Here is a 24,978-nt window from a genome sequence, read left to right on the forward strand (position 1 = left end):
CTTTACTGATAAAGAATTGTTTAGAAGTTTTGTCTGTTTTCATTTTGATAACATTACTACTGGTGGAAGACCAAAATAAAATGCAGTCCTTACAGAGATGGTGCCAAGTCCTCCTTTCATTGAACAGGAGTTTCAGAAAGGACAGTAACTTGTCCATTATTCTTCCTATAAATAATTTTTTGTCACCCACTGAATGTCATATGGTGGAATTTCTTGTCACAATACCATGTAGTACTCTCGTAGCTGATATGAAGCCGTCAACGAATTCTGACCAAAACAATTTAGTTGAGTAACTATAATAAGCAAAACAAAGGGAAAGAATGTCTTAATAAGTATTTAATAAGAAATACATCTTCAATTAAGATTGTATTTTTTCATATCTTCGTAGTATTTAATTGTACATAATCATATAGAAAGTCGCCTTGTTGCACATTTTTGTACATACTTGTTATCACTATACGGCCTACCAATTTGAAGCAGATGATTCCTTATCAGATTTTAGCAAAGGATTGGTCTTTTAATAGTCATGAATTCTTAAGGTCAGCATTTTTAGTTGTGATATGAAACTTCAGGGTTGCCATCTTACCCCTGCACTCTTGTGGTCTTCCTGTTCTGATTTGCAGATGTTGGTAAGAAATTTTAACAAGAAATTATATTTTGTATTTCATGTCTGCAAGTACAGATCCTTTCTTGAGGAAATAGTGAGAATTCTCAAAGTTGTTTGATCACACTGGTGGGGCATTAAGATCTCACAAAACTGCTGATGCCACATGCTGTACTTATTACAGGCACAGGATTTGGCTGGGTTCTTGTCTTTAGTTTCAAACGGTTGCATTTCAGACCATGCCTCAGATCACATGAAGGGTACGTTTGTAAGAAAAGAATTTTGTGTGTGTAAAATACCTATCCAGTACACATTATATTCAGCTGGACAACATACCTTTGTGTAGACAAGTGTCTGTTGTGTGTGTGGTATTGTTATATGGTATGGTAAATTATAATTAATGCTTGTCATGAGTTAAATTAAATTTGTCCCCAAATTAAATGATACATTTTTGCAGATCTGCTTAATCATAAATATTTATTTAAATACTATTTTCAGGCCTTGTGGGTCAGTTGAAGATGTGAATTTGATTCATAACACACTCCTGCACTTCACACAAGACATTTTACATAAAGAGTGGTGATAAGACATATTCTAAACATTAATCCTTTAACAATCAAATTTTATTAAAACTGTTAATAGAATTTATTTGTCAGAACTATTGCATTTGAGAAGAATTTTAAATTCTATGTTTCTATAACCACCTTCTGAAGATATTTTGAAATGTGTGTGCAGGTTGGCAACCCTGCTGCTTTCACATTTGAGCCACATTAATATGAGTAAGGAACTACAGCAGACAGAATAGATGCAGTATTTTCTAATGTACAGTGTTTTCTTGAGCGGACCAATATCTATGTACCATTCACCTGCAACTCATAATAATGTTCTCCAAATACCCTCTTTCCTTGTGCTGGAAAGCTGTAAACCAGTAATAAATATGGACCACTGCTCCACTTTTAAGCTTATTGTAGTAAACCCAGGCTAGGAGAATCAGGTTCACCAGCTAATAAAAATTATGTAGCATTAAAAGTGAAATACTGGTATGATGTTAGGGACATAGTGGGTGTTGTGTGGCATTAAGCAAGTTGATGTACAAAATGTAGAAGTAAGGAAAGGAAAAGGCTGCATGCAAATGAATTTATTACATTCTGTTGTGGATATTTCTTCTGGGTTGAGTGAGAACATGGCTCACAGTTTGCCTCACCATACTAGCATTCCCCAAACTGAAAGCACAATACATTTTTACAGAATGCACATTGCTTTCTTTCTTAAGATTTTCATTAAAATTGAGAGGAACCACAGAAATACATAAAAGAACAGGTATGCGTACACAAATATGATGCATGTGAAGAAGTACTGCTATAAGTGTTCTTTTTTAATTTTATGCCTTACATTAATAATTTCATAATAGTGACATAACATGATAACAATTTTTCACAATATGGATGACAAACATAAAAAGACAAATGTGCACATTATATTCTGTATTCTTTTGCTAGTAAATCTGTAAGACCAAGCAGAAGATCATCACAAAGACCAACCTAATTTAACTGCTTAAGATTACAGTTCCAATTTATTTTTAATGTTCGGAATATAAACATCCACTACACAGCATATTGTTACACAATGGCTGTAACAAGAAGTACATAATCTATGGGAATGTTAAACATTTAAAAAAACTGTCAATTGAACGTCAATGTCTGTACAAAAAAGGGGGAAAAACACATACAAATACCAGCTTCTTTGACCTATGTTATATCTAACTTTAAAAATTGGTCAGAATTAATTTTTATTTTGTTAAACTGTTCCCACACTGTCTGTAAAACTCAAGCAGCATAAATGAAACTGTCATAAACAAAGATAAGCATAAAGATCTTATTACTTATTTCATGATTAAAATAATATAGAGCTACAATGAAAAATGATTAACCAGCCTTAACAGAGTGGACAAATCAGACTTCAAAAACTCCTTTTTTGTTACAAACCACAGAGATACATAGATACATGATGGTTACTCAAGGGATAGCTGTTAAGTCAAAATATGCTTCAATCTAATCCATAAAGAGGTGCACGAGAATAAGATTTACATGTATCACCAACTTCACTGTCTCATGTTACAACTCGTTTTATGCACCAGGATCAATCAACAAGAAGGATTGCTCTAAAATTCCAAGTCTGGAGATATCAGATCATCAAAATATTATTCATAGTTCTTTATATTGTAAACACAGGACACTCCAAATAAAGTCACTGAAATTTTATACACCTAGATCTGTAACTGAGCCTGAAGTGAGTTTTGAGGGAAAAGGATCCCTTTTCTAATAAATTTATCAATACACTTTCTATATATTGTTAAAATAGATACAGTAAAATGATTCCAAGACTTCCTGATTGCAAGAATTTGGGGAATGCTGAATTGTGGTAGAATACTGTGCCCAAGTTGTCCTTAGTATGTGTAAGAGTATAAAGTTTGTGATTGCTATAATTTCAAAGCCTACATTGGTGTCATACTGAGATATTAAACACATAGCCCTACATTGCGTCAATGAAAGATACTTTATAGTTACCTGTTGTCGCATATTTGTGGTAGATTTAGTCTAAGTCTCATTTTGTTTGTATTTTGTTTTTAATGACCAGGTGTTTGCACCTGTTGTAGACGGGGCAGTGCAATACGATTACTATTTTTTAAAATCACAATAATTTTAGTGGCACCTGTAAATACTGAAATTATGAGCTACTTATATATACATATATAAAGAATGTAATGCGTACTTTAATGCCCCAATTACAATTATCACTATAAATAAAAACTGGCTTTTTATAAATGTGTCACCATTTCATTACCAACTGGATCATCAACTAATGAACAATTTATATTCCTTAATTTCCTTTGGCTGTACAGATTCTACTGCCTTGGAATTTGTTCCATTCTCATTCTTAAAAATATAATTTGCGTTGTGAACTGCCTAAATTATGTGGTGTTATCAAATCCCCATGATGATTGTACAATTATTTTATACGAGACACATACGTTTGTAGCATTGTTTCTAAACTAATTATTAATTAAATAACATATCTCGTCTCATTAGTGATACGCCATTTTGACGCCCAGTAACCATCGCCATCTAACGGTAAATCCCTTTAGTTACCATTTCAACCGAAAGGCTGCGGAGTATATATCAGCGGTTCGAATTTCTCCCCACAGATGTCGCCCTAGTGTTGAAATGGCATGTCTTCCATTGCCCAATCAGCATTTCGAGTCTCACGTGTCTCCAATGTCGAATGGTGGCGCGGAGGCAGAACTGACAGTTCATAGCACGTTTAGGGTTAGTTAGTTCGTTTTATTTTACCTTTCCGTTGTATAGATAATTGAAATCCCGTCACGTTTGTGTTGCGTTTTTTATGTTCACGTTTCTACGTTTTCCTAAGTGTGGTAAAGCAGATCAAGACATGATGCACCTGTTCCACCGGCTGTCATCACTGGTATGTTGTATTTACAGGCTTTTGACCGGCCATTATACATAACCGTGTAACCCTAACATAACATTAACATACCTACACTCCCGGTTTAATCTAAAGGTCTGTTCGCCTTAGGTGTTCATCTGTTAAAGTATAGTATTAGGGTGGATTGCTAAGCATCTATGTATTATTTTGTACTCTTGTTAATTACAGCCTATTTTGTCTAACTTTGGGTGACCGTAAGTCTGTGTCTGCAACCAAAATAAGTTATACTTCATTACTGTTTAAACTGTGGTAAAACTGTATCTACGTAGATACAATTTTAACAATCAAATTACATTCGCAAGGAATTTAAGAGTGGACTGAATTCCGGGAAACCGTGCTACTGTACAGTTAATATCGACCTCCCGTCCGCTATCTGAATACACAAATCTCTCATTTAACCTATTGTTTAGTATGGGTATGAAACATGGGTTATCACTCTAAGGAAGAAACGCCCATTGAGGACTTGAGAAAACTAGATAATGAGGAGCTCCATAGTTTGCAGTCTTCGCCAGAGATCACTCGGAAGACCTAGCCGTAGAAAGGATGATAATATTAAAATTGATCTTACGAAAGTGTGAGGGTGTGAGTTGAGGTGGCGGGCTCTTGTGAATGCGGTAATGAACTTTTGGGCTTCATGCTATTAGCCTCGAAAAGAGTGTGGTTCGTACAGTTTAGGGTTCATTTCCTCTTGTTTTTGAAATTATTTTAAGTTTATAGTTAAATGTTGCTTCTACATGCTGGGATTTTAATGACCCATCGCAGTATACAAGGGTTACTTGGAGTCATAACACTCCCACGTCGTGTATTATTTAATATTGATAGATTTTACTAACATTTATTAAACAAATTCAGTTTGACTGCCAGTTTATGTGAAGTAAAATTGCACTTTTAATACATCTAGGTAAATGTCCGTCTTAAAGCTATGGGAAAAACGAACAAATAAACAGCTTGTGCGCTATATTTAAAGAAAACTGGGTGAATCGAAATGATCTGCTGTTTCATTAAGGCTCTGCCCCATTCGAATTGCAGCCTGTAATAGGACAATAGTTCTGTTGGTGTGTGTAGGTTGGCATTGGTGCCTCGGACGTGCTTGTGTAAACAGTTGACAGCACAGAACAAGATTGCCAATTTTCATTGTGACTTCTATTTATCAAATGCTCGTTGTTTTTATAGAACCATTTTAGGGACAGTATTCGGTGTTTGTATCACCATTAGTTTTATATACAAAAGTCATTGTAGTGTAAAAACCACGTTTGAATATTTTACTTAACATTTTCAGACACTGTGGCTCTTTGATTGACATTGCATTCTGTTGTGTAAATGAAGTTGAAATTTTGTATATTCGATTGTAATTAATTTACAGAAATCGTAATTAGTAAAGGAAATAGCTCTTCTTATGTGGAACTATGTGTTTGGACGTCACGCTACTGAAAAGTATAAATGACAAATTTTGTTTGTCTTGTTAAGTAACGCCGAGGTCTGGAATGCATGAAGATTTAACGACGTTTCATACACGTTGTTGTTAGATATGAGGGTAAATTAACTGTAAATATTTGACGAACTTAAAAATATTTCAGAAGACTGTCAAATGAACGATTTGCATAGATTTCTTATAGTTCTTCTTGAATATCAATTACTGGGTGGAAAATCAAGTTCCCTCCATCTATTACTTGGTTGACCTATGTTACTTCTTTTTGTTGGCACATAAAAGTTTGCCTGCCACGGAAAGCGTTCAGGAGACATTTGTTCCACATCTTCCAGTCATTTTATTTTGTTCTGTTCTCACGGCGGCGGGTATAAAGATGACTGTCGTCTGGGCGTTGCCCAGTAATCATGCTCGCGACCGTGAGAACCTAAAATCTCACCGAATAATATTGCTGTGTGCGGTGTTGCCTTGTTTGGCCCACACTTGTATTAAGCACCTGTATGCCTGCAAGTAGCTGAATGTCTGTCGATTTCCAATAAAAGTAATATATTGTGCACTTAATTTAAGAGACCACCTGTCAGTGAGAGCATTTTTTTCTATCCAAAGACCCATGGTCCTTCAAACGAGTTTTACTCTCGGTTTAAAAGCAATGCTACAGAGTCAGTATATAAGCCTGTATTTATGAAATGTACACAGCAGTGGAATGTGGACCTACAAGAAGGGAATCAAAAAGGGACATAGAAAAGTATAAGATAAGGCGATTCATAATTGTGCTGTGGACGGAGGATTAATTTCAAAGAATATATATGAGTCTGAATGCTCTGAATGCCTGTTCCGTTGCAAAATGTTTTCAGAAAGGCTGTAGCTTAAACTACCTGACGACCTAACTGCATAGTGCATTGGGAAGAGGTAAATGACAATTGAATACGGACCCAAGGACTCGGAGGTACAGAAAGTGAGATTTGTCTACGACAGAACTTTCTCTTCAAGCGTCTGTTTGCTGTGAATAGTTCCATCAGGCGTTTTCTAAAGAGAGAGGCATGAATGTTGGACACAGTTCAATCGTTGTTATCTAATCCAGCAAACAATGTTTAAAAAGATGTCCCCTAAGTGTCGTTTCAAGGCTTTCAGTTACAGTCTACACAGCTGAAGGCTTAGAAGCCATTTTCTTCCAAAACTCTTTTTCTCAGAACAAACAAACTTCCTCGCCTGATTAACGCACACCCTTATTACTCTTTCTAAACAACGCTACAAATGACGTTGCACTGTGTGTACATAACTTTTGCATTGATTAATTTTAATTAAATAGCTATTAAAGAAAGTTCATACTCTAGATGGCTGCTTCCCGGAATGATGTTCTTCTTGGTTTTGACGCCTTGTAAAATACAGATAGATTCCAGCGTTTTGGAGAAACATACTGTCTGCATCTTCAGGGCTGAAGTAACGATTCTTTCCAGCATCGAAGTGGATGAAACCCGCTTTTCGTATCAGACGAACCTTTGGAAATGAATATTTGTTAATGCAGTCAGTTTTTGTCCAGACCGTACGTTCGCATTTCCGCTTCTAACCTGTTACGGTTTCGTAGTTAGAGGAAGTGTGAGCCATTCCGCGTGTTTGAAGAACAAACAGAAGACGAAGGACTGGGGACTTTTATACACACAGACTGTCAAGGTCTCGGAGTGAATCGACGTAAGTCGGTACTCATAAGGGCGTACAGAAATCGTTTGTTGAATGTTAACAGTTTCATGAAACGGTTTCAGTCTCCGTATTGAGTGGTCAGTTTTGTTTTAACTAAGGACATTCTTGGAATTCAGGAGCGGCACAGGCGAGGGAACATCCCGTAGTTCGTGAGATATGAGGTTCTCACGGCGGTCAGTACGAAGATGACTGTCGCCCTGATGATTGAGGCAGCAGGAACCTCTGAAATGTCGGTCATCTTCTACCAGACTACACTGCACTACAACCCAAACGACACTGTAGATCCACTCCGGTCGTTCCGTATGTTTTGTCGTCGGAATGTGGTAGTTCTTCCTAGCCACCTAGCAGCACCCGACGTCTAAAGCTTCAATTTGAAGTTGTCGGTCCAGAAGATTCCTTTTGATCTAGCTAGAAGTAGCTCAGGTGGCAGCACTGTCTGCGCTATATCAATGCTGACATGTGCCTCACCAGGTGGCGCCTGTACCGGGAATTGTTTGTTTAGGAAGTTGAAACTCTCCCTCCTTCATCACTTCCGGTTCCTGTTTTCAAGGCGCCTAGTGTTGTACGTAGGAATAAGAGGAACGTGCATGCTGTGGGGTGCAATGTAACTGCTTCTCCCGGCCAGCCACGAAACAAGAAATGTCAATACCGTATATCCTCAGCTTTAAGACGCAGCGATTGTAAGAGACACCTTGATTTAGTAATAGGTTTTAAAATAATACCAACTTGTATGTCCAAAAATGTGTTATTTTAGCCTTTTGAAAATATGTTGACATGGGAACGACGTCACATTCGTCAAACAAAATCTGTGTAATTTTGCTTCTCTAAAGATTGTGTCAGTGATTGATCCAGTAAACCGCGTGTCTGTTCTGCGGTATCCATTTCCAAAGGCGGTTGAATCTACTCCCGTCTGCCGTATATCATTCACTGACGGATTTCTTTTCGGTTTTAGTCCAGGCGATCTGAATCGAATGCGGTCTAGTGGTCCATCAGCAGGACGATGTAATGACGGAGGCAGTAAGGACCCCGAAACGTCGGTAAACTTCTACTAGACAACACGGCGCTACAACTTTGAAGACAGCCGTCTTTATGGGCCTGTTTTTACAAACGGTAAGCCAAAATAATTTAAAAGAAAGAAACCAATTTTTATAATAGAGCATGGTCTTTTGGATTGTTGTGCCGTCTGGCCTTTCTGTATATATCGACGTCTGGAGGAACTGCAGAATTCTAGCCCTGAAAATGGAGGCAGTATATTCTACCGAAACGTTGTTAGCCGAAACAGTTCAACCAACCAGAAGACCACCATGTTGTCTCACATTTCAGTAAAAACCTCAAACCCTACAAAAATATATGCATGATATTTTTGGATTTTGGGAAGTAGATCTTTTTCCATCCACATATGAAGAAGTGGGGAATACCTACCCACTTGCGTCCCTGAACTACTGGTGACTGTATCCCGCAGGATAATTTAAGGAGATGGGAAAGCATACCGACCGAGTCTTCGGAATTGCTGCGTTAGGACACTTAAGAATTTAAATTTCAACCCACTGTAGTAAAAACAACACTGTTGATAGATATTTCAAGGAGATTTATATAAACACTTCACACGTTCTGAGTCAAAACACTTTGAATTCAAATAGTAACGTAATCTGATACCGTAGTAATGATATTTCACAGAGCTACAGACCAAAGAATAACTGCGTGATGACAGTGTGACGTTTGTTTGATTCTGGCGATGTCCTCAAAACACGGGTTTTATAAGGAGCTTAAAATGTCTCGGGTGACAATTTCGTGTGCTACAGAAGTGCCGGGAGCATTTCTAGGCTGGCCACCGATTAGACACGCGTGCAGTGTTGGACTTCGCTCCGATAAGTGCTGAGTAACGGCTTGTGTGCTCTAATCTCCTTATCTTATTGAGAGTTCAATGTTCTTACGATCTGGATCATAGTTCATTGGTCATGCAGTTTGGCTCATAGTAAAATATACAACTATTAAACAGAACACACAGTCATATACAACATAGACGTTGGAGGTGTTCATATATGACCGAAATAAATAGAAATTCCGTACCTCTTGGTCTCAGAATTGTGTTCTTTTTAGAATACCAGGCAATGGACGAAGTCCGGATATTCAGTGATAGTAGTTTGTGTAAATGTTAACAATAAATCTAAGGATTCTCAAATTCTTCTGTCTGGTACCCCTGATGAAAAAAAAGTCTCGTATCCTTACTAAAGAAACCTTTTACTTATTCCCACACTGAGGCAAGTCTGTTTTTCTTGCTACACGTTTGGTGACGTGAACTTTTTCTCGCCGTCAGTAAATGACGTTATCGTATAATCGTAGCCATGTAATGAGAATGATAATAACTCGGATCTTTCAAGGTATATTAGCTTTGTTGAAAGCCCACAATCTGAATCCACGGTTTGTGACTCAGGATTGCTCAAAGCTCACGTATAATTAATGCTGTGTGTATATGAATGAGGTACCGACACCACAGTTTGAGAACCGCTTTTCTAGCCCTTACTGATGCATTTTCTTCAGGTAAATTTTAGTGGAGACCCAAACACCCTTCTTTCTACCTGACGCTTATAACAGAGACAACATTATTTACTAAACCTAGTCGGTCTACATTGAATTTTGAGCTGTTAGCGTGCAAAATTTGTACGGTCCTACTCTGCCAAAGATGGTACCTCGAAATCCTTACGTTAACTCGTGTTTTGCAGATTTGCATACCCATCGACTGTCTGAATTGGCTTTGCGTTTTGCAGTTCGGAGTGTTGTATCTATTAGTCATCCCCGATAAATATTTTCATACATTTTCTTGTTCGTTGTTGTGATCAGTCGCCGAAAACATCGGCTTACGACTCTGGGGTCAGTAGAGAGATAGTATGACATGTCATGTCACTTGCAATGTACAGTAGAAATTGGAATCTCAAGCTTATAGTGACAACTAATGGTTAATGGAATGAAGAGGACTGTTTTAGACTGTCGTAGTCTTGTGCAAACATCTCTACAGAAATAGCTCGGTCTGCCGGATTCAACAGAATAGGTTTCTCTCCCCTTTTTTACCTGAAGGGAAAGGAAGATCCATCCTTCGAAACGCGGTGATTCAAAACGTAGTGAACGTTTTAAGATTTTCAAGTCATAAAAATCACACGGTGTATAAAGTCCAAAAAATATACGAAAAACATTCACCGAAGACATCCAGAGAATGACAGTAAAGGTGTAGTCTAGTTGGGATGGCTGTGCATAGATGAGAGGGAGCATTTAACAGTCGGTGTTCGTATGTTGTGTTTTCTTTCCGGTACGGAGTTGATTCTTTAATATCATTTAGACCGCTTGAAATGGTTAACTGCAATTCAATATGATTATCTCAAATAAACTAGCTAAGCATTCAAATTAAGAAGTTACTCGTTGGGCCACTTTTCCTCGATTGGTTAGGATAGCAAAAGAAAGTAAGGAAACGTGCGAAGGCTTATTTCCCGGTCGTAGGACGACAAACCATTCTGGGAATATTTCCACTCCTACTAACTTCTCAGTATGTGTGGCAAAGATAACAGAAGTGGGGTCCTGAGCACAGATTATTATTTTGTTCTTCTACAGAACGGGAAGGAGGTATGTTGAAAGAACCAGAAATTGCGATTGGCAGAGGGGGTGCACATCTGGTCCAGTTCTTACAGTCGGACCTCTCAGAGTATGTGACAGGTAGCGATGTGCGATTTCCCCTCTCCTCCCCCCCCTGACCACACATTCGCACTCGATAGGACGGACGTGCGATGCATATAATTTGCATTGCTCCAATGCCAGACGCATCTGGGCGGGGCGATCGTCTCTTGTTCTCTTTTTGCTATCTGCTACCCAGCAACTGATCTCTGTACCTGGTATGGCCGCCGACACTGCCTGAAGCCAAGAACCTACAAATAAAAAATGGCGGACGCAAATCCCTTGATCCTTCTTTCTTTCCTGAGGGAAGAACAGATTTTAAGGTGAAATTTCATGTTCTCACGGCTGCGTGTATGAAGACGACTGTCTTCTCGGTTGTTGTGCCGTGTGGTCTGGTAACCGACGTTTCAGAGGTCCTTGCTGTGTCCATCATCAGGGCTATGATCTACCAAACTGCCCGGAGCAATATGGCAGAAGTCATCTTAAATTGAGAGTGCCTGAGAATAAAGCGGGAAGGCAAATGTCTAAACCTCTGGGACACGAACAAAGCACTGGAAAAACGTACTTTAGCCTTAACATATTTAAATGTTTATTGCTCTTATGTTATTATTTATGTGATTGATTCGAGAGATTGGTAGGATGGGGTAACTGAGTTCCATTCGCAAATAATCGAACAGTCTCAGGTTTCACCCTGTTATTCTCTTCGGCTCTAGCGGTTAGAACGCTGGCCTTCTAATCCTGGGGTCTCGGGTTCGATTCCCGACGGTGCCCGAATTTATAACTTGTGTTGGGCAAGGCCGTGGTCTAGGCAACACGGAGTTTTCCTCCGGGGGCTTCCCCGGTTTCTCCGTGGCATCCCAACAATTACTCCATTCACACACAGAAGAAGGCAATGGCAAACCACTTCTGAATCATCTGCCAAGAACGTATATGAACAGGTCCCAGTCCGAGAAAAGGATGGAAGGATCCTGTCCATATGGACCTGTCGTCAGACAGAACACTAAATAAATAATGCATGTGTTCAGAAAGGAGAGGATCTAGAAATGACAGACACCCGACACAGTGAACGTTTAAGCGAATAGAAACAAGTTCTTAGGAGCCACCGTCTTGCAAGTGAATTCCGTGAGTTTGTTCGTCTGTCAGGTTGGCTACTTAGCTCAGTTTCAAGCACCTGTAATTTTGACCAGAACACTAATAACGTGTTTAAAAATTCAGGCAGTTTACATGTAAATATTATATAATGAGGTACATAGGCAGAAATGTTTAATTTGATAAAGGCTGTAGGTCCGTGTGTGATCATAACGAAGACTTTAATGGGCAAGTATAATTTTCATAAACGTTGCGTTCTGCTCCAATTTTCTTTTTAACATTAAAATTCTCTGACCGTAAGCAGTTAGAGCATAATCGGCATGCTCTGTCTGTCGCGACAGTTTGCGCGTAGCAGGAAATTGGAGCTCTCCGACGTCCTGTCAGGTACGCGTTCGTGCTAAATTGCACCTGATTTTCCTAGAAATTACCGAAAAGCATCTGAAACCCGAAGATTCGAAACGGCTAATACCAAAGCCTGCGATTGGACACTTCCATCTATGACCGATCACCACAGCCTTTCGATTTCTTTGAAGTTTCAAGGGACAATAGTAATACCATCTGGTAATTTTACAACTTCATTTCATAAATTATTCGAATTTTGATTGTATTTATATACGAGGGACTACCAGGAATATCAGATCGATCTGCTACAGTTTATTTGGGGGGGAGGAGGGTTGTTTTGGAAGGGACCGGAATGGTTCGGTCAGATTGCGATTAAGTTATGGCTGTCTGACCGGGGATCGATTACCGACGGCAGGATTGTTTCTTCGCTATAGCCGTCAATAATATGTAGGACCGAGGTATTTTCCTTGGTTAAGAATGCGTGGAGCTATCCTTCCACTTTCCCCGCATCACTGCATGGCGTGATGTTTGGCTAAGTGCCGCGGACAATCTTTCTTTACCGAGTATTGTTGGTTAGGACGATGTGATGACGTCCTTGTCTGCTTCCATCTTTAGGACGGTGTGATGATGGAGGCAGCAAGGACATCCGAAACAGTGATAATCTTCTACAGACTACACGGTGCTACAACCCAGAAGACAACTATCTTCGGACTCACCGCCGTGACACCCTCAAATCATAACAAAAATTTCTTAACTATTCGGTTCCAGAAGATATAGGCTACTGTCTTTCCTTCTTCTCCGTCTTTCCTACACCAACAGCGTAGAAATAACAGCATTGTGTGGCGAGTTGCTTGAAACCGGGCGGAGCTACTAGCACCTGCGAGCGGTATCTTCGTGCAGATTTCTGCCAGAAGTATCTTCTGCCTGTCGTGGTTATACAATACCTTCGAGGACAACGAAGAACCCTTCCGTATCTCTTGAGCCCACTTTTTCGTTTTTCATAATAATTTTGGATCTTGTTACCTGTTCTTTGCGTAATTAGTTTTGCCAGACCAGATTATGAATCTAGAGCATAAACGTGTTCTTTGAACTTAACAAAATTTTCAACAGTTGTAGTCTCTATAAATTTATGGATAAAAAGAAAATAAATAAAAACGGCGTTAATATTTTAGCTATTTTAATTAACTATGCCCATGAAACATAAAAATTAAAAATTTAATGAAGAGTCGACCTAAATGCATACAGCAGTTCAGTGGGAAGGAAAGAGACCTCTTAGGAGACCAAATATAGATAGAAGAGTGTGAGGCTGCGGACAGAATTTCTGTTAGGTTTGTCAGACGAACTAGTTGTATGGACGAAAGGCCTCCGTTCAGTTGTTTCGTCTGACAAACCGTTCAGGAAATATGTTGACGGACGGGGAGGGATACGCGTATTAATTTAAATTTCTAGTATCTGGCTGTTTAATGTAGTCTAAGTATACAGAGTGATATTTTATTCATTGAACTTAATTTAATCATAAAATTAAAACAATCTGTACAAGCCTCATTATTTTATTTACCCATTTGTAATGAATGAAATATAATCCTCGATCTGACTTGGAGTCTCCTAAATTTTTGGTTCCGAGACTAGGCTACGTGAATTAAGGTGTAAAACCCGACCAACTGAAAGTTAAGAGACAATTAGCGCAGAATTTTAAATACATTGTGACTTCGGTACAGAAGATAAGGCTAAGAAATCACCGCTGACATCATTCGAGGATACATGACTGCTCGAATTTAAATAAATAAATTTCGACCCATTTAAGAAATTCTTAGCGTGATATTTGGATGTGGACATCAGACTTCGAAATACAAAAGTTGAAGGCATTTTCTTCGGACTACGAATGTTATGTGATTGCTGTCTGAACTTTGAAGAATGTTTCTTGAACAGATCGTCATATGAGTAGCAAAACAAGTGATTCCGTTCCCATTTTACAGCTTCCTTGTTGCGTTGATTTGTATAAAATTATTTTATTACTAGAGCTACTATAAACGCCTACGACTCTAAAGGCCGCGATTAAGGAAGTAAAGACAAGGAAGGAACCTGGCCCAACCCTGTGTGCGGAGGGTCACTGAGCTTCGTCAACTGCCTTGCACTTTTACATCGGTAAATAATACGACTCAAACATATGTTGCTAACTAAGCAAGTCCATGTCTCATCTTCCGTGTTTATAATCTGATTGTGCGCTGATGTATTCAAGAAATTTACTTCCTTTTACGAAAACCAAATATTCGTTGTCGTGTTTACAAAGCCCGCTAACGGTCCCTATCTTGAGCCAGATTAACCAGTCTACACCCTCCCATTCTCTCTACCCAAAATCCATTTTAATATTATCCTACCATCTATATGCCTGGTCTTCCAAGTGGTCTGACATATTGCTACTTCCTTTTATATAGTTCTAAAGAAATAGATTTCCTTTTTCAGAATACTACGCCTATAAATGAGATCCTTAACTGTCTGACCTCTGGTTGAATGGGCATCAGGTTTTTATGGATAGGCTCACTAATTGGCTAATTCCAAAATTATGTAACGGGCCTCATAAAAATATTGAGATAGCCTCAGGTTGCCGACCTAGTACGTTTTATGAATGTATTCAAAAGCTATGAAGGGGACAGACAGACAGACGAGCGGTTACATAGATACGGTAAAGAAACTTGGTTTTTCTTGTGAGATAAGGAGGGCAGAATAGTAAATCATTAATAAAAAATTACTGGAGTAATAACTTAGAAAGCAGACATAAAGTCACGATGTTCTTAGTGTTTAGCTTCATGACGTAGTGTCAGAGCACTCTGTCGTTTTGTTACCGAACTATTTTTGTTTGTTGTAAAAATCAAAGCCTCGAATTGTTTCCACCCTTCTACCTGACGTTGCATCGGAAGCTGACGAGAACCGTGTGTAGACCTCTAGTTTCTTAAAAAGCCATTGATTGAACGGAAATTAGCAATTTTCTGTCCAAATGAGTAAGTGGCTAGTGTAATAGGATTTGGGTCTTGGAAAAGACGCAGTTCTTGACTGACAGACTGACAGAAGCGTTACGCCATTTGATGTCATATCCGCTGTCAGATGTTCAGCTGTCTCATTTTTACTGCTAAATTTTCGTGGCGATAACGTAACTTGAAAGGGTTCATAGATCTTCCCTCAGCGTAATTACCGGTAAATTCATAAAGCTGAAAATAAATATTATTAGTTTACAGTAATTTTTAAAAGTGAAAACAGTCATTGTAGGCTGAAACATCGCTTGTGTTTATTTGTTTATGCGTTGTTTAAAATGACAACAACAATAATAATAGCAATAATAATTTTAATTTGGTTACTCTGCGTTAATGACAGTTGAATATCGCTGCTGTGTGGTTCGCACTCCTGCTTCGTAACCACGTGGTTCCTAGTTAAAATTTCGGCCCACAGTCTGGCTACTCTGGCAAGTTTTTGTGGTTCTCAGTTCCTCCAGGTAGCCCCGGGGTAGTCCATTAAATTAGGCCACGACTGCTTTCCCCACATCTTTTCCAATTCATTAGTCGTTAATTATCCTCTTATCCTGTTATTAGCCTACAGTCTGAGCTTCTGAGAGCCACGCTAAATAGATTACAAAATTACATCGATTTGTGACGTGAGCTGAAGAGTTTCAAAGAAGTCGACTTTGGGACCAGTGTGTGAGATGAGAGACACTGAACAGACGTAGATGCGTGTTTGAGTTATGATGGCGATACCAGGGTTCAGAAGATAACAGTGCACCGTCACTCTGTTCCGATTATCGTCTCCGGATGCGGTAACATTGGGTGTTCCAGAAATCTCTTTTACTTTACACGAGGTCGACTGTATTGGTTGTAATAATACGTAGGCTATAGGTATGGCCTACAGATACACTGTTACAGTAAAACCCCTCTAGTTGGACACCCCTATATCCTGGACACTCCTTTATATTGGACACTTTTAATTGGAACCGGCGAATATCCTATAATTTTACATGTCCACAATATCCTATATCATGGACACCCCTTTATCCTGGAACTTGAACACCTCTTTTGTTGTAAGTTGGACAGGTTCATGCACTTAACTTCTATGCTTTTCAGGGAAAGTTTTTCAGTTAAATATTTTGTTATTTTGAATTTCTGACTGATGAATGCCTCCTCTCTAGAGGATTGTCTTATGGACATTGAACCCATCATTGGAATGCATTGCAAGTGTTTAACCATTCTTTTGCTGAACCCTTAACTGGACTACAGTATCGCAGAAGACACAGTTTTAACTCCATCAGTACTGAGCTTGCATTTGAGTTCAGACTGTGTTAACAGAAATGGAATTTTTGTTTTTGCGATGGGGAAGCGAAAATTAGTGGAATTAACTTTAGAAAATGTTATTGAGGCTGGGGTGTAATGTGCAATGCATGGGAGTGGGCTTCAAAAGATTATTATTAATACTATTGTCATTAATTCTTAATTTAAGTAAGCCTACAGCAGTTAGTAGTGTAGTATCTTGGACACCTCTGTAAGTTGGACACATTTTCGTGGAACCCCAAGTGTCCAACTTAGAGAGGTTTTACTGTACTAGGTTTTTGCGTAATTGGAATCGAAGTTGTTTTTCTTTTAAATATTGTAATTTGTACAAAGTCCGACTTTTACACAGAAGTTTTAATTTTATTTAACAATACATTTTCTTAGGGTAGAATTAAAATAAATAAAAATATATTTTTCTTCTCCGTTAAAGGAAAAACACAGACTAAGTTTGTTCGATAACAGGGTGCTAAGAAGAATATTTGGACCTAAGAGGAACGAAATATCAGGAGACTGGAGAAAATTTCCTAATGAGGATCTCCACAATTTGCGCTCTTCGCTCAATATTATTAATATGATCAGTTGGAAGGTTGAGGAGACGGTAGGGCCATGAATCGCGCATGGGGGAGAAATTCATACAAACGTTCGAAATTTCATTAAATTTGAAATTATATATTACTGTAACAAGTATATGTCTGAAATATGCGATTGACATTTTAAGTGGAAAAGATTAAAGAAACCACTTGGGGTGATGACATTAAAATTGAGCTAATATATACAGGATGTGAGGATGAGCGCTATATTTATCTGGTTCAAAATAAGGCTCAGTCTTGGGCTCCTGAGAAGATCGTAGGGCCGAACGAACCTTCGAGTTCTATGAAAGATGGGCGATTTTTTGCTACTCTGACGGGGGTTGGCTTCTCAAGGAATATGTTGCTTGGTGTTGCAGAGTGTGACAGTTCAGTTATTAATGACGGAACATTTGTCACATCGAATTAACTGTTTGTGGGATTTTGTATCTGCTTACCAAAGGACACAAAGTAAGTTCGATTTGTGAAATCTGTTATATTTTCTGAGATTTTAAGTTATCACGAAGATGGATCTGTCAATTTTGGTCTTCTGGGTTGTGACACCGTGTAGACTTGTAGGTGGTTATCGATGTTTCGGAGGAACGTGTCACATCCATCTCTAGGGTTGCTTTATTTTGGTTCGTCTCACAGTTTGCATCACATTTTTGGCAGTCATTGCTAAAAATAATCTGCATGGAATTAGAGGCAAAACTTTCTTTTTGTCCAGAATGAGCCCCACGAATATGAAATAATTGATGGATGAACCTAACATGGCAACCCATCCCTTTACACCTAATGCACCTTTATTGGGACAAGTTGAGATAATGGGAAAAAATGTTTCCCTATATAGTACAGACAAGATAAGCCATAGAAAAGTCTTAAATCAGAATTTTCTTTGTTTTTCTCTATACCGCACAAAAGAATGCCTTATGTGTATCTTTTTATGACAGTCTCTTTTAGTTTTGGTCTGGGGCTTCAGTCACAATTTTCAAAGCGGAAAGGATTCCAAGCACAAAAGACTCCGGGAAACATTGCCCTACATAATTAAAACCTTCCTGAGGCAGACAACCAGACTACTCTTTCTATAAATTACCTGCTGTTTACGTTCATTATATGCACGAGGTTTAAGACGTCTGACATAGCATTCCATTGTCATCTTGTTTGTGTGTCTTAAGGAGCTGTAATTTTAAGTTTTGATTACGCTGTCATTTGTACATCCAGTTTGACTGGTTGTGCGTCGGTAAACATCACTATTTCTGCTGTGAGGTGTGGCACATTGAGCATTCTGTCGCCATTTGAAATAAGGTCGAATATGTTATTAAAGCGTGCAGATGGAGTGACCCTTAACGACACTCAGCTCGTCTGATTCGGACTCTTAGTAGTACGACAGGAAGCAGGCGTAGTACTACAGTTGCCATGGTTACTCCAACCATATCACTCCAAGCAATACTGGCACAAGATGAATCTTAAATTCTTTTAATGGTACCAGGAAACCAAGCACCGCATTCGATGCAGCACAGCGCCACTGACATTCGTATGTTTCTGCATTTATTCTTAATCGAACAATTTGTTTCCGTATTCTGAAAATAGTTAGCCAGATCTCGTAGAATTACCCATTGTGACCCTAAATAAATTCCTGAAATTATAAACCATATAAGCCATTTAACCATCTGAAGATGATGGAAGCAATAAGCACCTCTGAAACGTCGGCCAACAACAATCAGTCATCACTCTGATCATAGAGGTAGTGAGCATCTCTGAAACGTCGGCCAATATCCACCAAACTACACCTCGCAGCATAATAGAAGACAATCATATTCATAGTCTAACTTAGTTGAGGCTCAGTTCTGAGTGACAAGAAACCTAGATACGGGTTATGAAACATAGGATATTGGATAATACGCGGACAAAATGGCGTTGGGTCTCTTATCTTTTAGCTCTTTTTTGTTATCGTTTTGCCCTCTATGATAATATTGTGACATAAGATATCCTTTTAATAAATGGAGGTCTTACGTGTCCGATGGCTATTCCTTACCACGCATATAATTAATACGAAAATAAAATAATAGCTTAATGAATAATTTAATGAAATATTATGGTCTCTTTGCTTTATATTAATGAGATTAAAATCTGTGACTCAACTACATTGTGTTTGGAACGTTATTTCTCTCCTCTGTCCTTCGTTTTTTATTCTGTATTCTTACACCCGCCTGACTTATAAAGAAAGCGTTCGGGCATTTCTCTCCATAAATAACTACGTATTACTGCTTACGCTATAGACTAGTCCATCTGATTAAAACATTTGTTTCCCTGGGACCAGAAAATTCATTATCATCAATGCAGTAATTTAATTTGAGTTTTCATAATATGGTTAACTTCACGATTAGTTTATTTAACGACGTCTTGTCAAGTACGCATTTAGTGGGAAGGTGAGAGTGAATGATACATTTGGAAATATATGGAATTAATTGTTGGTTAAGTTATTATTTCAGTTACCATCCATCCAACTTGTTTTAATCACATTAATCGACGAAAAGGGCTACTGCAGATGTTTACTGTTACCCATATTTTTTTCCGGTCTCTTATTTTAAGCTTGTACAAATCGAAGTCAAATGCATGACGAGACAAGCGAGTAAAACAGCTGTGTAACATTGCACTGTCAGTTAACAAAATGTAATAAATTATATCGGTAAATGTCAGTGTTGTACTTACAACTTTGGGAACCTCGGCATACATGGGAGGATAATATTAAAAGGGATCTTGAAGAAACTGGATATGAGAATGTGGACTGATTTCATCTTGTGAACACGCTAATGAATCTTTGGGTTTCAAGAAAGGTAGCAGATGTCTTAACGTAGTTGCGCAATAACTCTAAAAATCTTCTCCGTAGAGTAAGTTTGTAATGAGGATTTAGGCAGCTCTTGCTCTAATGCGTAAGATCCCGGAATCGATCTGAAAGGGTGAGCGTAGTGGCGAGGGTTGGAATAGCTACGAGGGGTGAGTTCAGTTCATCCCTCTCCATGCACTGAGAAGGGAATATGTCGTTTAGCTAGGTCAGGACTACCGCCCTGACAATAGGTCTTTTATTTTTGTCCGGATCTTATTTTCTGCACCGGCGAAAGTGAAGAACTACAGACCGAGTGTTAATGTCACAGTATGGCTCATCAAGACCATCAATATCTTTTTAAAGAAAATTGAAAAGGCCTAAATCTTTGGAGTACACTGACATTCCATAAGCGTTCTTTACGTCACGTTGTGCCAATCTGATACTTGGGCCATTCTTACAGTGATCTGATGACATTGTTGCGTAACAATGGGATGCAACAGTAGCAAGCAACGTTTCAGAGGATATGACAATGCAGGCGGCAACATTACGCTGTAACGTTTATAACCTTCTACAGGAGTAATTGTGAGGTAGCGTCATAATCCAGAACACCATAATTCACATCGAAACAAGAAAACAGCTTATCGCCCTGATGATGGAGGCAACAAAGACCTCTGTAACGTTGGTAAATTTCAACCAGACTACACGGCGCTGCAACCCAGGAGACAGCCATGTTGGAGAAAACAGCTGTATTTCTAAAAGAGTGTCTCGTTTTCAGTATAGAAAGCGTTAATGTAAATTTTTGAGATAAAACGTGTAAGCAAGGTGCGAATTATTATCTGTTCCTAAAATATTTAAACCACATTACGCTGCAACAAAATGTACAACTGCGTAAGAATAAATAAAAATCTTACAAACAACTCTATCGGAAATCTGAAAAGAAATTTGGCCCTTCTCTTCGAAAGCTTGCCTTCTTTGAAGTTAAACATGGTATTCACGACCGTACCATAAACTCCTCTTAAACTACAATAACATAAGTTCCGTCTCTATAAACGCAGAAAATATTCCTTCCTTTTTCGCTTTATAGAACTTGTTTCTGACTGCCTTTTTCCTTCTTGAAGATTAATGTGAGGGCAGGCAACGGTAAATCTTCTGCCATTCTGTGCAGCATCAATTGGTCTATATCGCCGCCACTTTTCCAGTGCACTTCCTTCTGGTAACAACTGCAGTCTCAGGAGCATAACCATCTACGAGGTGGTTGCTAGACGCGGGAAATGTGACTGGCGGCACTGAACTGGAAAATATTTAACCATATTTCTTCCGGGTGCTTGTTCCATCGATTTTGCTGCGTTTTAGTTATTGTCACCGAAAGAATTTTATTTTAAAATTTAATTGGCAACGATGTTGTTCTTATAAGTTTTGACGCGGTGTAGATTTGCAGGATTTCGGAGAAAAAATACTAACTCCATTTCCAAGGGCAGTTTTTCTTTTTAACTTTATGATCTGTGCTGAATGCACGGGAGAAATTACGTAAACTCAATGCTAGCCGAAAAGAAGTTCTGTATGAAGCTTCCAGAGTAAACGCCGAGTAAAAGTAAAGTTTGTCACACTATACACCATGTAGGCGTTTGGGGTGAGTGGAGGTATAGCTCCTCTCTTCCTTGACCCCGGCAGTAGATGGGGATGAGTGGTCAGCATCACGCCCCGGCCGGCTTTACCCCCGGGAAAGGACCGCGGTACCCATTGTAGAGGAGGCTGGGTGGGCTAGAGGAAAAATTCTCTGCCCCCGTCGGGGATCGAACCCCGGTCGTCCAGCCCGTAGCTAGTCACTATACTGACTGAGCTATCCCGTATCATAAACGCCGAGTACCAAATGTAAACAAAATATGTTGTTACTGAAACATGTGAATACACCGGCAGGGTGAAGACCTCAAAATAATTAATTAAGTTTTGGAGTTTCGTACAAATAGTTGATTAATACGTCAAGTCACAAGAAAATATGAATATTTTGTAATGCACCTAAACACAGAAAATTGTTTTACCTTATTCAAATTTGGTTTTAACCTAGTTTTTTTAAATTCAAAAACGTGCGTGTGAAAATTTTTGCTGCTCTCTTTATCCTTAATTACAGTCGTTCAGCAATGAAAAGAAATTAAATTAAACTGCAGGAACCAAGAAATATAAACATTTGTCATCGTTGGAGAAATACTGAAGAAAATCTTAAAGTCTTGGAAACGTAATGCGCGTCTCAGTGCAACACGAAGTAGGCGGAACTCGTCAAATTTTGAAAATGTTTCTGACCTTCCAGAAGCTCCATGCTGCTTCTCTTCCTAGTTTCAAGGTTAAGAATGCATGGTGCTTTCCTTTACTTCCCCATACGTCTTTGCCTTCTGTGAGATTTGATATTTTCACGGCGTTGAGAATGATGTTTTTCAGAGTTTTGGTGCCGTGTAGACTGATCGCAAGATGCCAGCGTTTCGGAGTAACGTACTGTCTACTGTTGTCTAAAATGAACCATGATTACAGCCCTCCAAAATTCTCACCAGTTTCATTACTAGCCAGACCGAAATATTTATCCGTGTTAACTATTCTTATGTTGACCTCTTAATTCTGCAGTGCACTATCAGAAACCGGCATTGAACATTCTTATTTTTCACAAAATTTAATGAATGACACGAAACATATTTTCTGTTTACCGCCAAGGCTTTGTATGTCTTGCAAATGCTTGTTGTAGGCATTACGCTCTGCATGGTTGCCTAGGGATGAAACAGAAGTAGACATACGAATGTCCCGTTTCCGACAATATGCGTTCGACCTACCTATTTATTGATTAATGTATTAAATATATTTACGCGCCCACTTATTTGGATCATACAGGACCATGTACCTTTAATTTTGTTACAGATATGTATAACAGTCTGATTTCGTACCTCGCAGGAATGTGTTAGACAATTGTAACACGCATCATTCCCGAGTTTTCAGCAAAGCGTTTCCTTCCAAAGAGTGTTATTCGTACGATGCTAGGATACCTTTTGTTTTAATGTTTTTTAACTACTGTTAAATAAATTGCACGTAAGCGAAATTCTCTCAAGGATAAAAATTGCCTTTACATAGAGACTAGCTTACACATGAAGACACTAAATTGGGGCTAACTCGACGATAGGATAATATCTTCCTTGGTTAGGGCTATCAGTATATGAATTCAAAAAGCATTTTTTACAAAACGTGTTTCTTAAAGGCTGTTTATTATAAAAATCCGACTTAGATGGGAAGTTCCCAGTGTTTGAAGCAAGTAATTCAGAAGGCAAACCCTTCGTTCCGTCGCGCACCATCTGTTGGCCAGTGCACCTCAACCCTTTACGTCTGTGATATAAAATTACAGAGAGTTTTTTTCAGGGTTTTTTCTGCATCTGGCCCTGCGACCACGTTTGATTTGTTAAAGTTTTGTTGTCATTGAGGGGTGCAGGATTTGCTTTCATTTTTTCTCTGTCTTTGCTATTCAGTTTTTATCATTTAGACTGTTAAGCTAGGGATGCCCACCGTGTCCTCGCTTCCCCCTCCCCGTTACCTGTTTAACATAAACAACCCCTTGTGTAAAGACGCACTGCTTTGCAAAAAAAAAATGTAATGAAAGGTGTCATTTATTTATTAATTTTTTTATTTAGGCGTATGTTATATTTAACGACGCTGTCAGTAGCTCAGATTATAATTTTTCTAACGTTTCAGCCATCATTTTGTTTATGGCCTTTGTTCCGAGCGATTTTATGCTAGGCTTAAATATATATTAATTTGTTCATTAACGTTCCTGTTACTGGACCCGAAATTGCTAAACTGTCATCGCAGATTTCCCCAGTGGTTTTCGTCTTGAGGTTGTTAAACTCAGTTGGCTTTCTCACAACCTATTTCCCTAAGAACACATGTAATACAATCCTCCCATCTGATAATCCTTCTAGTATTTCATGTCTCCCGGTCGCCTTGCAGAAATACTTTCCAAGGAGACAATTCAGCTCTTGATAAACAAGTCAGTCGACAAAGATCTGCAGTTTCTTGTATGTTTAGAGATCAACATTTTTTTTAGAAGACACTGACGTATCTTGTAGGCCTCTATGCGGTGGTCCGTACCTTTGGCGACATTTTCTGTGACGTCCAGCACTTCTCAGGGATTGAAGCCATTGACAGAAATTACCGTATCGACATATTATAAATGTTACAATTTCGTATCGTTGATAATTAAGAATCAGTATTGTAAAATATACGACAGTGTAAACATTTCTTCAGGCAAGTATTTGACCTTGAAAAGTTTGCCGCAATTATGCTACCAATTAGTATTCATAAGCTCACAAGTGTAGCGAAAGAAATTCACGTTTCCTTTTTAGACATTTTGCAAGTAATTTCGACGCCACTTGCTTCCGGAAGGAGGCCCCTGTGCTCCGCATAGAAGCGAAAACGGTATAACGAGAGAAAAGAGAGAATTTGAAATAAAATACTTCCTCTATGCTCTTAGAACTCTCTCACTGTGGTCTGACTAAATGAATTTTTTGTCTTGCTATTCCAGCTACGTTTTTGCGTTACTGCAGCCCCTGGATTTCACTGTCTTACCAATATTAAGTTTCCAGCGTAAATTTCACAGTTTCTCCGTGTTTAATATTCAAATACGAAAAATATTTTAATGTCCTAAGTATATACTCAATCTCATTTAGTTTCTTTTTTTTTTCCGTTCAACATTTTATTTAGAATTCCTGGGAGAAATGGCTGTACCTCTAGGAAGACCTCGGCATATATGGCAGGGAAATAGTAAGTGAATAAATGCTTGGAGCCGCAGGTACAGTGCCTGCACTGTTTCTGTGTGTATTAAAACGCTATGCAATGCTCTGTAGCATGTGTTCTCTGTCTGCTCGCACGGGTGTGAATCGCGCGTGGTTCGGTTGCAGCTGGGCACGTGGTAGCGT

At 38.8% G+C, this 24,978-nt stretch overlaps 1 protein-coding gene across 1 annotated transcript in view; it reads left to right on the forward strand.

Annotated features, from left to right (window-relative positions):
• Positions 1-3,888: 3,888 nt before the first annotated feature.
• Positions 3,889-24,978, forward strand: part of Imp (IGF-II mRNA-binding protein) — a 161,719-nt gene continuing 140,629 nt past the window's right edge. The window contains exons 1-2 of the mRNA XM_022067285.2: positions 3,889-4,087; positions 8,185-8,342. The gene's annotated coding sequence lies outside the window, so the exon portion shown is untranslated. The remainder of the gene's footprint in view (positions 4,088-8,184; positions 8,343-24,978) is intronic.

Source organism: Zootermopsis nevadensis, unplaced genomic scaffold (genome assembly GCF_977971745.1).
Source record: "Zootermopsis nevadensis isolate Lab colony 2312 unplaced genomic scaffold, Znev_1.0 Znev_ptg000061l, whole genome shotgun sequence".
NCBI classification, from domain to species: Eukaryota; Metazoa; Arthropoda; class Insecta; order Blattodea; family Termopsidae; genus Zootermopsis; species Zootermopsis nevadensis.